Source organism: Grampus griseus (assembly GCF_964374135.1).
Source record: "Grampus griseus genome assembly, chromosome: 15".
In the NCBI taxonomy this organism is placed as follows: Eukaryota; Metazoa; Chordata; class Mammalia; order Artiodactyla; family Delphinidae; genus Grampus; species Grampus griseus.
In genome coordinates this window covers 29,306,483-29,322,227 of record NC_139009.1, presented here as the reverse complement: position 1 = coordinate 29,322,227, position 15,745 = coordinate 29,306,483, and positions in this window count along the sequence as shown.

Sequence of the window (15,745 nt, the reverse complement as noted above, 5' to 3'; positions counted from 1 at the left end):
TTGTGAAAACGACTCTACTACCCAAAGCAATCTACAGATTCAATGCAATCCCTATCAAACTACCACTGGTATTTTTCAAGGAACTAGAACAAAAAATTTCACAATTTGTATGGAAACACAAAGGACCCCGAATAACCAAAGCAATCTTGAGAACGAAAAATGGAGCTGGAGGAATCAGGCTCCCTGACTTCAGACTATACTACAAAGCTACAGTAATCAAGACAGTATGGTACTGGCACAAAAACAGAAAGATAGATCAATGGAACAGGATAGAAAGCCCAGAGATAAACCCATGCACATATGGTCACCTTATCTTTGATAAAGGAGGCAGGAAGGTACAGTGGAGAAAGGACAGCCTCTTCAATAAGTGGTGCTGGGAAAACTGGACAGCTACATGTAAAAGTATGAGATTAGATCACTCCCTAACACCATACACAAAAATAAGCTCAAAATGGATTAAAGACCTAAATGTAAGGCCAGAAACTATCAAACTCTTAGAGGAAAACATAGGCAGAACACTCTATGACATACATCACAGCAAGATCCTTTTTGACCCACCTCCTAGAGAAATGGAAATAAAAACAAAAATAAACAAATGGGACCTAATGAAACTTCAAAGCTTTTGCACAGCAAAGGATACCATAAAGAAGACCAAAAGACAACCCTCAGAATGGGAGAAAATGTTTGCAAATGAAGCAACTGACAAAGGATTAATCTCCAAAATTTATAAGCGCTCATGCAGCTCAATAACAAAAAAACAAACAACCCAATCCAAAAATGGGCAGAAGACCTAAATAGACATTTCTCCAAAGAAGATATACAGACTGCCAACAAACACATGAAAGAATGCTCAACATCATTAATCATTAGAGAAATGCAAATCAAAACTACAATGAGATATCATCTCACACCAGTCAGAATGGCCGTCATCAAAAAATCTAGAAACAATAAACGCTGGAGAGGGTGTGGAGAAAAGGGAACCCTCTTGCACTGTTGGTGGGAATGTAAATTGATACAGCCACTATGGAGAACAGTATGGAGGTTCCTTAAAAAACTACAAATAGAACTACCATATGACCCAGCAATCCCACTACTGGGCATATACCCTGAGAAAACCATAATTCAAACAGAGTCATGTACCAAAATGTTCGTTGCAGCTCTATTTACAATAGCCCGGAAATGGAAACAACCTAAGTGTCCATCATTGGATGAATGGATAAAGAAGAAGTGGCACATATATACAATGGACTATTACTCAGCCATAAAAAGAAACGAAATTGAGCTATTGGTAATGAGGTGGATAGACCTAGAGTCTGTCATACAGAGTGAAGTAAGTCAGAAAGAGAAAGACAAATACCGTATGCTAACACATATATATGGAATTTAAGAAAAAAAAATGTCATGAAGAACCTAGGGGTAAGACAGGAATAAAGACACAGACCTACTAGAGAATGGACTTGAGGATATGGGGAGGGGGAAGGGTAAGCTGTGACAATGGGAGAGAGAGGCATGGACATATATACACTACCAAATGTAAGGTAGATAGCTAGTGGGAAGCAGCCGCATAGCACAGGGAGATCAGCTCGGTGCTTTGTGACCGCCTGGAGGTGTGGGGTAAGGAGGGTGGGAGGGAGGGAGACGCAAGAGGAAAGAGATATGGGAACATATGTATATGTATAACTGATTCACTTTGTTATAAAGCAGAAACTAACACACCATTGTAAAGCAATTATACTCCAATAAAGATGTTAAAAACAAAAAAACATTATGCTAAGAAGCCAGACAGTAAACACTACATATGGTATGATCCCATTTTTATGAAATGTCCATGAATGGAAAACCTATGGAGACAGATAGCCGATCAGTAGTTGCCTGAGGCTGAGGGTAACTGATGGAAACAGCAAACAGGTGCGAGGCAATGCTTTGGGGTGATGGAAGCAGTCAAAGTCTGGCTTATGGCAATGGTTGCACAACTCAATAAATTTACTAAAAATTATCAAATTGTACACTTACAATGGGTGAATTCTCTGGTATGGATGTAAATATACCTCAATAAAGCTGTTTTTAAATAGCTGGAAAAAAAGTCAGCTATCTATGTTTAAAATAACTTTTTTTTCCTCTCCCTGTTATTTAATCAAATGGTTATATTTTTTCCCCTGTTATTTTCTGGTCACCTATTATGAGACAAGTGCTAGTTATCTCACCTCTTGTTAGTAACATGTAATATTCACTTCAAGTCTACGAAGTTGGTGTAAATACACCCATTTTTCAGACTTCAAGCTTAAGTCACTTGGCCAGGATCAGACAGATCAGCAGTAGCAGAGGTAGAATGCAAATCTAAACCTGTCTGACTTACATGCACAGGCCCAGTCCGTAAGCCACGCTGCTGATCTGCTAAGGAATTAAAAGAGTTTCAAAGAATCTTTTTAGCAAAAGAAAGGAGAGTGGTTGCCCAGGCAATAAAGTTCTCAATTTCAAAACGTATCATATGCTCTGAGCCAAGCCACCCTAGAGTATTTCAAGACCTTTGCTGCTGACATAAAATGGGGACTGCACAAGTGACTCAAGACTCAGACCACCCAAGGTCAACCCAGCCTCTCTAGTCATGGCTTCTAGTTGGTTCAGTTAGTCACTTAACAGATGAAATGGGCATTTCCCTTTACTGCCCATACAAATCTCCCAAGGAGGTCATTTATATGCAAAGTCTAAGCCCCTGGGCCCAGATATTCTAGTCCAATAAGCTTGGGACGGGGCTTAGAATCTATATTTTTTAACTAGAATAGGAAAATTGTTAAAATTACAGGCTTCAGAAATAAATGTACCTGGGTTTGAATGCTGCCTTAGGCCATTAACTAGTCATGGCCCCTTGGCCAAGGTAGCATCTCTGAGCCTCAGTTTCCATATCTAAAATAGGGTGTTGATAATCATTATCTTTTTTAATTGTTGTGAATTTTTAATTAACCCCATGCTTTTAGAAAGCAGTAGCGCTTTTTCCACACTTTTGTGTGTTTTTTTCCCTAGAGAGTCTAACAGGGTGGCGCTTTGCCGACAATCCAGATGGCAAGCTTTTTCTTAGAATCAGGTCAGAAGCAAACATGCTGCTGGGTTGGATGAAATGAACCCAACAGAGAAAACAAAATAACCAGGCCTGCAGCCCTCAAGGCACTGTTGATTTGTGTCTCTTGTGGGAGACTTTAATATTTGGAGTTGAACTCCATTGACTCACAAATGTATTCTATTCCTGGCCTTCAAAAACAATGCTGAGAAAAATAGGTAAGAGCAGAAACCATGAGGCAAAGATGACACCTACTGGCAGAACAAGGCCCCTGCAAAAGCCCTTTCTGTTGCTCAGCTGCTTCCAACAAGGATTAATCCTTGCTATTCATCCTGCTGCCCTCTTACATTGGAAGTGTTGCCAATGAAATAAACAGAGATGTGGACAAAGGTTCACATTCAAAAGTTTTCATCAGGTATTATTTATAAAATGAAATGTTGGAAAGAGTTAGTCCAACATTTGGGAAATGGGTTCAATACATTTTGGTATATGCATATAATGGGCCATTAATCATCCATTTTAAGCTGTTTTCAAACCATTTTAATGACATGAGGAAATGCTCACATAAAGATTTTAAATGCAAAAGTAAGATTATAAAACAAACATATATAGAATATTGATTAAGTAAAATTGATGTATTGATATATGATCATAGGAGAAATCTAGCTTGAAATGTAAAAATGTTAATAGCAGTCATTTCTGAGGTTAGTATTTTCTTCTTTATATATTTGTGTATTTTTCAACATTTCTGCAATAAGCATGTATTACCTTAGTGAATAGAAAGCAAAGGAATAAAAATTATTTTTTAATTTTTCCATCTTTATAGAGATATAATTGACCTATAACATTGTGTAAGTTTAAGGTGTATAACTTGATGATTTTATACACATATATTGCAAAATGATTACCACAATAATGTTAGTTAACACTTCCATCACCTCACATAATTGCAATTTGTGTGTGTGTGGGTATGTTGTGAGAACATTAAAGATCTACTCTCTTTTAAAAATATTTTTTAAAAAAGAAAAAGACTCTCAATGCCATTTTAAGTGAGAAGAGGGGCCTCAGAAGAGATACAGATGGAAAAGTGGCAAAGATCAGAGGTGAAGAGTTGAGTCTCAGAACTCGGGAACTATGATCAGAGAGGCTGATGAGAAACAGTCTGATCCCCATGATGACATTAGCAACATCCGATACTGCAATGTGTCAGGACAGTGGAACAACAGAAGGAGAGAAAGAGGCTATTTCATTGTCTGAAAAGTAGAAAATGTTTTGTTCTCCCTGACCTCATCTTCAGGCTTTTTACAACTGGCTCTCCTTTGATATAATCTCTGGGGAATTTTCTTACATAAATGACTGTGATTGAAGATCTGTCCTGCTGGGTAGGTGAGTACAGCTCCGCCTCCTCGATGAATGCCTGACCGATGCACTTCTTGCTTCCCCACCATACCTGGCAAGGCCCTGGTACTGTCACAGACCAGCTCTGTGAAATCACCTGACTTCTCTGCACTTCACTCCTCTCACTGATAAAATACAGATGACAATAGCCACCCTGCTAATGTTCCACAGCTGTGAGCTTTGCATGAGATCATGTGTTTTGAAAGCAATCCCATGCAAATTACAACCAAGATCATAGTAGCCAACATCCCCCATTGAGTGATCATGTGTCAAACACCCCACAAGGTGTTTTATCACCTATTTCATTGAGTCATCATAAAAAGCTTGAGTGAGTGTGAAACCCATTTTACCCACAAGAAAACTGAGTTTATAACCTGCTCAAAATCGAATGCCATTTACATTGCAGAGCCAGGATTTGGATTCAATTCCATCTCCAAAGGCTGGGCTCTTAAACACTATGCTGTACTACTGCATAGAATCTTAGCACTCGAAGGGACCCAACAGATCATTAGGTTAAATCCCTATAGTTTACGGATGAGGACACCAAGGCCCAGAGAGGGGGCATGACTTGCCCATATGACCAACAAAAACGCCACAAACTTCACAGAACACCAAGATCCTCTGCACAATCTGCGAGCCAATGTGGTTCCTGGTCACCCAAGCCCAAAGAGTGGGCTGAGGCTTCTGTTCTCGGTTAGCCCTGCTTCTCTGTTGCTGGTAACTGGAAACTTTTGGATCCACCCTGTTATTCAATGGCCAAATTACATATTCTGAACTGAGTGAAATTTTGAATTTCTGGAGAAAGTGAACTTCCACACCATCAAGTTTTCACCACAGCCAAAGCCAATGGGAGGGGGCATAGGGGCAAGGGGCAGAGAGGCCACCAGAGGAGGCTCCAAGGTTACCAGGCAATCTGAGCTCTAGACGTAGGATGTTCCCCCAAATTATCATCTTAAGTAAGTCCCTTGAGAGTGGAAGGGGATGCTACTGATAATTACAGTGACCGTATCCACAGGGTAAAGCAGAACTGAGTTGAAGGAGAAGCTAGCAAGGGGAAGAATACCAGAAATCAAAGGGTCTGAGACTAGAGGCAGAAAGATGAAGCTGGGTTTGGGCATCCCTCTAAGTTGTCCTGAAACAATCAGATGATTTGTTCTTCATCGATACATCACTGTCACTTCTCTGATGCTATGCCCTAGCCCATAGGCTGTGGCAGAAGTGGCTGTAGTATATGCAGAGATCACAAACAACTTAAAAGTCAACTTATACACCAAGTACATATGGGAATCAAACTCACCACAAAAAAATTTCCATTTGGTTTACTCCAGCTCCAATTCTATGACTGCAGCATTTCCCTCTGAAACCTTCACTTTCCCTTCCATCTTGTATGTCTGTGTGAAAGTGAGAATATATAACAGGTATCCATTTCCATATCCTAATCAAGAATCGTATTAGATTATTTTGCATCATGAAATATGATGCAGCTTTCCAATAACCAAGGTGAGGAGAAAGACTAATTTACAAGTCATGTCTCTACATGGGGACTAACTAGTAGGATGACTAATTTTGCTTTTAGTCAATTGGCTTATTATCAATGACCATGAAGCAGACCCCAGAGGGTTCCTGAACTGACCATTCTAGCCCATAGCATTGTCTCCAGTTACAACCTTGAATCTTTCTGGTCCTCAACCATACCTGGCCACAACTTAAACTCCTGTGTTCTGTGGCCTCTACTGCTCACTTTTCATTTGGCTGCCTTGTAAGACTGTTCTTGTTTCCACTGCATTTCATTCATTCATTCATTCATTTAACAAACCCACCATATGCCAGGTACTGTTCAGATGAACAAAGATCCCTGCCTTTGTGGAACTTACATTTTAAAAGAGGAAAGCAGACAATAAAAAACAAACATATTATGTAAATTGTACAGTATGTTAGAGGGTAATCAAAGAAAATATAGAACAGAACAAGATTAAAATTTTAAATAGAGGGGTCAAAGAAGACTTCACTGAAAAGTTACATTTTAGCAAAGCTTGGAAGAACATAAAGAAATTAGCCATGAAGGTATCTGGGGGAAAAGTACTCCAGGCAGAGGGAACAGCCCGTGTACAAGTCCTGAGATAGAATCCAGTCTGACATGTTCCAGAAACATCAAGGAGACCAGTGTTATTGAAGCAAAGTGAGCAAAGGGGAAGACTGGTCAGAGATGAGGTCAGAGTGGTGTTAGGGCACAGATCACAGGGGGTCAAGCAGGCCACTGTAAGGATGCTGGCATTAACTTTTGAGTGAAATAAGAAACTGTTGTAGAGTTTTGAGCAGAAGAGTGACACGATCTGACCTACTTCCTTAAAGGATCACTCTTGCTGCTACATTGAGAATAGATGGCTAGGGTAGAAGCAGGAAGACTTGATGAGGGCATCTTACAGTCATCGAGACAAGGGGTAATGATGGCTTGGACCAGTGTGGCAACAATGCAGGTGATAAAAGGTGATTGGATTCTGGATGACTTTGAAAGTAGATTTGATCTGGCTATTTCCTGACTAATTGGATGTGGTATGTGAAAGAAGGTGAGAAATCAAGTGTGACACCAATGGTTTTGGCTCAGCCACAGGAAGAATGAGGCTACTGGAAGAAGGCCATAGGCGGAGCAGGTATGTGGGGAGAAGACCAGGAGCTCATTGAAGGCATGTTGAGTACGCCCTCCAAAAGGAGCTGTTCAATAGGCAGTTGGGGGTCTTCCCTGGTGGCGCAGTGGTCGAGAGTCCGCCTGCCGATGCAGGGGACACGGGTTCGTGCCCCGGTCCGGGAAGATCCCACATGCCGTGGAGCGGCTGGGCCCGTGAGCCATGGCCGCTGAGCCTGCGCGTCCGGAGCCTGTGCTCCGCAACGGGAGAGGCCACAACGGTGAGAGGCCCGCGTACCGCAAAAAAAAATAGGCAGTTGGATACACGAGACTGGAAGGCAAGTTAGAGGCCTGGAAGTCATCAATAAGTAGGTAAAGACTTGGAGCTGGATGAGGTCAAGAATGGACGAAGAGAGATAGAGAAGAAAAGAGGACCAACAACTGAACCCTGGGCCCTTCAATATTAACCAGACTGGAGACGAAGAGGAACCAGCAAAAGAACCTGGGAAAGATCCATCTGGGTTGGAGGAGAACCAAGAAAGCACAGTAAGACAAATTCCAGTTTCAGTGGACACACAGGCCAGGAATATTCTGTTCTCCAATAACTTTTTTCTTTAGTTCCCTGAACCAATGCAAATAAATCCCACACCTCTGAGTGCTTTTTCTTTTGCACTTGATGCCCAACCATTTCAAGCCCTCTCCACATGATTACTGTGTAGGTCTGAAAGCAGCCAGAGCAGTAGCCCTGATGTCAGAAAAATGGCTCAGACAGGCAGCCTGTCTGCTGCTTTGATACGACCCGTGTCCAGAGGGAGAACCACCAATCCAAACAGATCCCATGGATTGTGCCCTAACCAACACTGTCAAAACACAGCATGAGAGAAACTCAAGCCAGCCTGCCTGGGGCAAACTGTCAGGGTGTCACACAGCTTGTGGGAGCTCAACCGCATATAAAAGGTGAGGCACTGAATTCGGGGAAGGAGACACATAGACTCAGGGGCCCAGAGCAACCTACAACTTGAGCCTTGTAGCCTATTGCCTCTGCAAGGGTCCTGCCTTTTATCTTCGTGAGTAACATGCTGAAGTTGCCCTAAGGAGGAAACAATGTCTAGGAGTTCACGTCTGCAATTCTGAGAACGTGGAAATATCTTTAAAGCATCAACTCTACAATCTGATTTATACACTGACTCATGTATGAAATTCAACTGTTATCAGAGTTTAATCTCTTGATTTAAAAATGTTTTCAATAAACACTGCTATCCATCACTCTCAGCTCAAAATGGAAACAGAGTTTGGTAGAGAGGAATGGGAAGAAGGGAGAGGGCATGGGACCATGAGGATGCAGAATGCCCCCTCCACTTCCACCCCACCTCTCAGGGAGGAACGTTGTCCAGAACAGGGAGGTAGGAAACAACCTCATCCCTGGAGTTTTCTCTGTTGGCAGATGTAGGAGGGAGTCAGAGGGATAAGTCAGAAACTTTTGAGTTGATGCTTTAGTGTTGCCTATGCAAATTTTCTTGGACCTTATTTACTACCACAAAGGAACAACCTAGGCCCAGAGGCCTTGCTAGTACACAGAAGCCTAAAGGAGATGGAGTATGATTATTCTGAGGATATGAGGACAGGTTTCTCACTTAAAGCCTAAAGGAACCTCAACTGTCCCTTCCTCTCTTTTTCCCTCTATCATCTTCTGGCCTTTTGCTCCCCAACCAAGTATCATCCAAAAAACATGACCCAATGCTGAAAAATACACAATAATGTGGTTCTTCATTCCACTTTATTTATATCCCATATTTCTCATATCTCTTCCCTGGGCTTTCTTAAAATATCCATCTTTTGAAGGAGAGAAGGGAAGGGAGGCAAGAGACAGACCTAGGGAGTTTTCTGGACCCATTGAGAATTCTCTGGACACATTGAAACTTGTTGCTGTTCTGTTTCTAAGTCAGCCTCATCTCTAAGGGCAGCACTCTCAGAACCTGCTGGAAACTAATGGCCACAGCCCAGCATTGAGCCCAGAACCTCTTCAGTTGGCCTTGGGAAATAAGACCAAGTGCAGACCGCTCACAACCCAGCTTCAGGCTCCTGGCTGGTGAGACTTCATTTATTGCTACATCTGCTCCCCAGGTGATTCGGGAATATGCCCAGCTTGTTTAGGAAAAGCCAGGAAGTCAGTGTGACTGGGGTGAAATGAGTGAGGAAGAAAGTGGTAGGAGGTGAGATCAAAAAGGTAAAAGAGGTCAGGTCCTGTGGGGCCTGGACAGCCCCACAAGAAGGCACTGGATTCCCTTTCAAGTGAAAGGAGAAGCCATTGGAGGGTTTTAGGTAGAGCAGTAACGTGACATGACTGTAATTTGAAAGGAGGGCTCTGGCTCCTGTGTGGAGAAGTGAAAAAGGAAACAAGGATGGAGCAGGGAGGCCAGGTGAGAGAGGGATGATGGTGGCCTGACCCAGAGTGGGAGCAGTACTCAAAAATGGACAGATTTGGGACATGGTAGAAAGAGAGTCAACAGGATTTGCTAACGTGCTGAACTGAGAGAAAGAGGAGTCAGTAAATGGGTCAAAATTTTCCATTTACTGAGTTGAATCGATCGCCAGTGGCCAATGATTTAATCAATCGTGCCTATGTGATGAAACCCCTAAAGGACAGCATTCTAGAGCTTCCTGGTTGGTGATGAACACATGGGGATCTGGAGAGAGAAGCATGCTCAGAGAGGGTATGGAAGCTCCGCCCTCCTTCCTACATGCCTTGCTCTATGCATCTCTCCAATCTGGCTGTCCTGAGCTGTATCTTTTTATAATATACTTGTAATCTAGTAAGTGAAATGTTTCTCTGAGTTCTGTGAGCTGCTCTAGCAAATCAGTAGAACCCAAGGAGGGGGTAGTGGGATCCTTTGATATATAGCCAGCTGGTCAGAAGTCCAGGTAACAACCTGGACTTGTGATTGGCATTCTGAGTTGGAGGGTGTCATTGGAACTTCCAATCTACTGCCAGGGGGTCAAAAACACAGGTGATGATATGGGCTTTAGACTGGCATCTGAAGTGGGGAGAAAAGGGGCCAGTTTGTGAGACTGAACCCTTGATTTGATGCTACCTCCAGGAAGATCGTGTCAGAATTGAGTTGAATTGTAAGATACTCAGCTGGTGTGCAGAGCATTGCTTGGTTGTGTGGGAAGCTCCCCTTTCACCCCTGCACAATGGAATTGGGTCCAGAATCCCAAATAGTAAGTGATCAGCCAAGTCATTGTTTCTAAGTACTGAGTCAAAGAAGACTGAGAATGAAGTCATAATTCCAAGCTATGCTCTGCAGAACCCTAGGTTTCATGGAGTCCCTGTGGGGTTAAGTAGAGATGTTGGGGGAGGCAGGTGGTTACTGAACAAGGCTTAGCTGACAAGGTTCCAGGACTCTCTCCCCGCTTCAGTCAGACCTGCTCTTTTAGCTTTAGGGTTCCATGTGAGATCTCCTCTGAAGAAAGTGTTCTACTATTTCATACACAAACTTTAAAATCTGTTGGAGCCCATTCTATCACTGAGACGGGGCAAGAATGTGGAGAGGAGCTCTTTCTGCAGTACCACCTGCAGGGAAAAATCTAAAGCTGAGGGCAAAAAACCAGAGAGTAGATGATTTCTATGGCCTTTTCAGCTCTAAGAGATTGGAATTCTACTCTCTTATTCCCAACCCCTGAACAACAATCTCAGTTCAGACTCCACTCATGCCCTGGTCTGATAATGACTTTGATGGAGACATATGACCTGGCTAGCCCTAATACATGGGTCTGATAACATTTACGGGCCTTTGAGGAGGGGTATAAGAAACATCTATTTGATCAAAGTGCCTTGAACCTTTTGATTTTGAGAACTGCTGGACTGAAACATTCACTGTGAGTTAACAAACCCTTCCTTCTGCCGCCCCTGATCTTCATGAGTTTCACAGTCTTTAGGGCCTCAGGCAGTGTCTGGACAAGGTCTCATCCATGACTGCCAGCCTCCTGCAGCACGGAAGTTTACCTTTCCTGGTCAATTTCTCAGTACTCTCAATTTTTCTTGGTTTCTCAGATAATGTCATTACTCTGTCTTTTGCCCAGAGGAAGTGTTAACAAATTTAGGTATCCAGAGATGCTCTTCCCTTGAATGTAACTTTCTAAGCTCTACCAATTTGCAGTATAGGTCTGGGGAAGAAACACAATGATCTTGAAGAAAATCTGATTTTAGGGAAAGCAACGTTGTTTTCCTATGACAAACTCTCATTTCCAACACTAGGGTCCAATTGCAAAGAAATGAAGCATGAGCAGCTGGATTTAGGAATCTTCTAAATCCAGATGTTCAAAGCCTGAGGTGAAAGCATACTGCATAGAGTTAACAGAAGCTGATAACTATAGAAATTCTTGAGCTTGTCTTACAGAACAACAGATGAAGGAACAGTTTGTTAAAACCCCTTGGCTTATAAACTGCCTTCATTGATTAAGCTCACTTTAGTTATTTTCCTTTCCTTCTTTCTTTCTTTCTTTTCTCTTTAATTACATACCTTCTCAGCTTCACACAGCTCAGTTGTTTTATAGGAACTTGGAGTCAACTCTTGTCCAGTGCAAGGCAGTTGGAACTGGTTGGGACCACCGACCCTAAAACAGGGCCTGCCCAGGTGTCCTGTCAGACATCAGTGGGCTGGAAAACTCCACCCTTTCATCAAGCTAAGTGCCTCTATTTTGAACATGCAAAAGCATGTAACCCAGATGCACCTGCACAAAACACCGATTACCTCATCTTTTCCTGACCTCCAATCACCTTTCCCCATGCCTAAGACACTCTGCTTATCCAATAAATATCCCAACACCCTTGCCTTCCAGGAGGCAGATCTGGGACTTATTCGTCAGTCTCCCGATTGGCTGCTTTGTGAATAAACACTTTCTCAGCTGTAAACCTCAGCATCTCAGCATTTGGCTTGCTGTGCATCAGGCAAATGGAACTGGTTTGATAACAGAGCCATAAGATACTCTTATAACATCTGTGCTCCTCTTCCAAGATTTTCACCCTATATTTTAAGAACTTTGATGGAGGATCAAGTACATCTTCATTCTAGGGGAACATTATAATGCCACATCCTTTGTAAGACAAGAGAATGGCAGCATTGTGCATAAGTCACCTAACTCATTCGCTCACCATGGTGAACATTTGTTGCTCTTATCTGTACAGCACCATTATTTTTCTAGACCTCTTTAATTACATCTCCAGTAAGAGCAATTGGCTTAGGAGATGGGGGGGAGGCATGCATTCATTTTTTTTACAAACAAATGAGTTTTACTACTTTCCAAGTGTTAGTGCAAGGATGACTAGAGAATAACAATGAAATTGATGGCTGGAAGCCAGCTAGGCTCATCCACTTCTCCATGCTAATCTCTTAGCTCAGATAATTCACTGCATGTCATTCTTTGTTCACCAAAACCACAAACGTTAAATCCTTGACTGCCAAGGACCTCTTGTACCCTGTAGTAATCTGTAAATATAATAGTGCAAAGTTTTCAGTGCTATTTATAATTTAACAGCTTTAAAATCTATTTTTAATGTTACCTTTGTAGGGTTTTAATTTGGTTGGTTGGTTGGTTGGGATTTTTGTTGGTTTACTTGCTTGTCTGTTTTTTGCTTTAAGTCATGTTTTTTTTCTCTTCTTGACAATTCTGTGCTCTTAATATTAATTCTTAAACAAATGGTCTAAATTCTCCCTGGCAAATTTGGATGTGTTGGGAGATTGGGCTACGTTCCATGTGTTGCCTTTGAAATATGGGCAGAGTAAGATGATTTCACATCACGTGAGCACACCAACCAAATTCAGGCTGAGGGCTACAGCCATGACACAGTCCTTTCATATCAGCCGTCTTCAAAACTGCCATAAATTATTGCTGCTGGTTGTAGTGCCAGGATCCTAGGGCCCATTTTCATGTTTAAGAGGATTTGAAGGGTGTCCCATACCACCCTACTGGCTCAACTAGCTAATGACGTCTCCTCTCCACCTCAGTCCTTCCGTGAAATATGGCGGTGACTTTCCACAGTGGGACCTGCTCCTCGCAACAGAGCAGTAGGTTAGCTATTTGAAGGCTGAGAAAGATGTAGCAGAGACGACAGAGAAGGGAGACAGAAGGGAGAAGGGGAGGCCATTAAACCACTTCAAATGACTTTTAGAGTTTGAGACTGCGTAGAAAGTGGCTCTGAAACTCAGAGTGAAACCTCAATCTTTCGTACATTCATCTTTGAAGCCAAAAGTTGGTGAAAAGACGGGCTATGAAAGCAAGCCCCATACTTTCATAAACAGCAAATTTAAGTAGTTTCCCCAAATTTCCTATGTTAGCTTTGCTTTAAATTACTAGGGCTGCCATAAATAGTCTCCCGCATCTTCTCTTTATATCCTTTATCCCCACACCTTCTTTCCTCAGGTTTAGGGCTTACAAAGAAACTGAGATTTCATTTTCAGCAGAATATATCGTGATCAAGCCTCATGTGGCACGTCTGTACATCAGAGAAATAGAAATGTCTTGCGGCTTGTCCTCCCCTCCTTTATAAGAAGTAATCACCTCCAGCTGAGCCAAGTTGAGCAAATGCTCAGTTTTCACATGATCTTGCTACAGCATCATAATGAATGCACCTCTTTGATGGAAGAAAGAAGCTCCGTGGAAAAAACAACTTAAGGATTTGGAGTTGGAGCTGAAAACATGGGCTGCTTTGTTCTTACGACAACTGCTTCACCATCTAAAAAATTTCTCCAGTTTGAAGGATCTGTCTTTCCCAGCCACAACCCTCGAGCTACAATAACAGACTCATGATTTTTTTAGATGCCAAGGTTATGAACACTCTTTTATGAATATTTTCCTTTGAACTCATTTCTTTGAAGAAGAAAAATAGCCCTGTGTGTTGCAGGGTTGACAGTAATAGACAAAACATACAAATTGTTCTCTTAGGGGCAGTAAAATGCTCCAAAATGCATATAGAAAAATTCCAAATACAGCATAATGTTTATGGAACCCTGCCTTTGTAGCTATAATTTTTAAAGTAATATTTCTGACTGGCATTTTTATACAGAACATATTTCAGGGATTAATATCAAGATTAATGCCTTAAAATGTCTCCCTTTCCAGTATCATGATTGCTTTTCCCATATTAGTACAAACTCTTAGTGAGTAGAATTTTAGAATATGCCACTTAGAAGGAAGGAAACTTTCATTGAGTTAATCTGCTTATGTTTTTATTTTTCCTTTTATCTCATTTCAACATATCCTCCAACTTCCTCCTCTAAAAATGATTCAACTGTCAACCCAACAGATTATAGTAGATCTATTTATTTCATTCTGCCTCAAAAAGAATTTATTATTTAGGCTTATAATTATATATGTAGTACTGTCAACTAATTTTTAGGTTCCTTATTAAAACTTCTTTTCATTCTGTTTTTTGGTTTTTTTTGCAGTACGCGGGCCTCTCACTGTTGTGGCCTCTCCCGCTGTGGAGCACAGGCTCCGGACGCGCAGGCCCAGCAGCCATGGCTCACGGGCCTAGCCGCTCCGCGGCATGTGGGATCTTCCCAGACCGGGGCACGAACCCGTGTTCCCTGCATCGGCAGGCGGACTCTCAACCACTGCGCCACCAGGGAAGCCCTCATTCTGTTTTAATATCATCAATTAAATCATTTCTTTTCTGGTGTTTAAAAAAAATGTTTTCCCTGAACCCCTTTCACTCATCCAAAAATTAATCCAGAAAACTCAGCCTCTTTTAATCCTGCTTTGTGGCTTAGATTCTTTAGCCCTGGATCCATTCATGTTGATTTCTGTTATATGCATGCTTATGTAAAAATAGCCTTTGATATGGCAGAGAAATAATTCTATCACAAATGACGTGCCTCTGAAGCCTAACATTGTCAGGTGAACCCTGGCAGCAGTGATTTAAGAATGCTCTCCCAGACTGAGTGAATGACCTATAAAAATTTCAAGACACCATTGTTGCTTTGCACTTGGCATTAAGAACTTTCTTCAAAGGTCTTTTCATGTAAAGAGGCAGTACTCTAAAGTGCTTCAGAGGATGAGCTTTAGAACCAGCCTGGTTGGGTTCTAAACCCAGCACTGCCACTTACTAGCTTCATGATCTTGAAGAAGAGCCTTAACCGTTCTGAGCATCATAAAATGGGGTTAATAATACCCCTTACCCCTTAGGATTGTTGTGAGGATTAAGTTGGTAAAAACATATAAAGCACCTATGACACTGACACTGAGTTAGTACTCAATAAGTGTTAGCTGTTCACATTACTTAACTCACAAAGGCACGACTTCCCTTTATATAATTTTAGAAGATTTGTAAAATAAAAAGAAACCTATAAAAATCTAGTTCTATAAAATTTACCAACATGAGATTATAGACAGATATTGTTAGATATAATTGTCTATAACTGGCTATTCTTTTATAAAATTGTATCAATTCATATAGATAAAATTATATTGATCCCTTTTTTTAACCTGGAAAGTTTGTTTTCATAAGTAAATTCCTTTTCCAATGACTTTCTTTGTTATTGAACTTAAGGTTGCCATCGCTTTCCCACTCAGCTTGTCTATCTCACTCCCTACCCAGCCTCAGCACATTAATTCAGTGAGGTTTATTAAATGTCTGCTCAGAACAGATAGCACATGAAAAACAACAG